The sequence below is a fragment of the Wasmannia auropunctata genome, unplaced genomic scaffold (assembly GCF_000956235.1).
Source record: "Wasmannia auropunctata unplaced genomic scaffold, wasmannia.A_1.0 LD336048.1, whole genome shotgun sequence".
In the NCBI taxonomy this organism is placed as follows: domain Eukaryota; kingdom Metazoa; phylum Arthropoda; class Insecta; order Hymenoptera; family Formicidae; genus Wasmannia; species Wasmannia auropunctata.
The window spans coordinates 158,552-159,726 of record NW_012026842.1 but is presented as its reverse complement, the minus strand read 5'-3'; positions in this window follow the sequence as shown (position 1 = coordinate 159,726).

Sequence of the window (1,175 nt, the reverse complement as noted above, 5' to 3'; positions counted from 1 at the left end):
TTTCTTTCCCCCAATTTCAGCCCTCCCCACTTCACTTTACCCATCTCTTCTTCCAAGTCCGCCAAAAGAATGTTGAACAGCAATGGGCTCAGGGGACATCCCTGTCTGACACCCCTCGCCGTCCAAAATCCCCTGCCCACCATTCCTCCTGCCCTCACTCTACTCTTTGTCTCTCTTAATACTTCCATCACTCTTTTCACCAAGCCCTCCCTTATTTCTCTTTTCCTCATTGCTTTCACTAGCACTCCTCTATCCACTGAGTCGAACGCCGCCTTCAAGTCAACAAACGCCGCCACCATTTTTCCTTCTTTCTTCCCAATCTGTCTATTTATCAAAAAATTTAAAACGAATATATTATCAACTGTCCCTATCCCCTTCCTAAATCCCGTCTGATTTGGCGACAACCTTTCTTCCTCTTCCACCTCCTTTTTTAACCTTTCCGTCAATGCCGACGTGTATATTTTATACCTTTTTAAAAAAGGTAAAAAAGGCGCTAAGAGTATGCATTCTAAAAAAAAAACTGTAGTATCAAATTAAAATTCAAATTAAAAAAATGAAAGTGATATTGTGATATTTTACTCAACCCAAATGATATGTACCTAAAAAGAACTTGTACCAAATTAAACTCAATAAAAGATTTGATATCAATAACTGACGCTAAATTACAATCCTATAAAAAAAATTTAAAAGTAAAGATTTAAAAAAAATAAAACCTAAGTGGTACGTATCTTTATACTCCCATTGAAGATTTTTCTATTCTAATTAAAGTGGTAGTAGCTTTAATTTTTTGCAAAATTGTGTTATCTTATTTAATCCGAGTGATATGTAATACATGCTAACTACTTTTAAAAAAATAAAACGCAAGTAGTACATACCTTTGTATCTATTCAACTCTTCCTATTCCAAATGGTAAGTTATTTAGTTCTTCTTTAAAATATTATTATATCACAAAATTGTATTACTTTACTTAACTCAAGTATTATCACAAAGATTAAAAAAGTAACAGTACAAAATGAAAGAAAACAATTTAATTTAAGGAAAAATTTTTTTATGTAAAAACACTTGGCGCTGCTATATCTTAAAATATAATAATATAATAGTAAAAACTTGAATATAATTTACACTGAATAAGTAGAAAATTGTTGTCAATGTAATTCATTACTTTGATATTACAT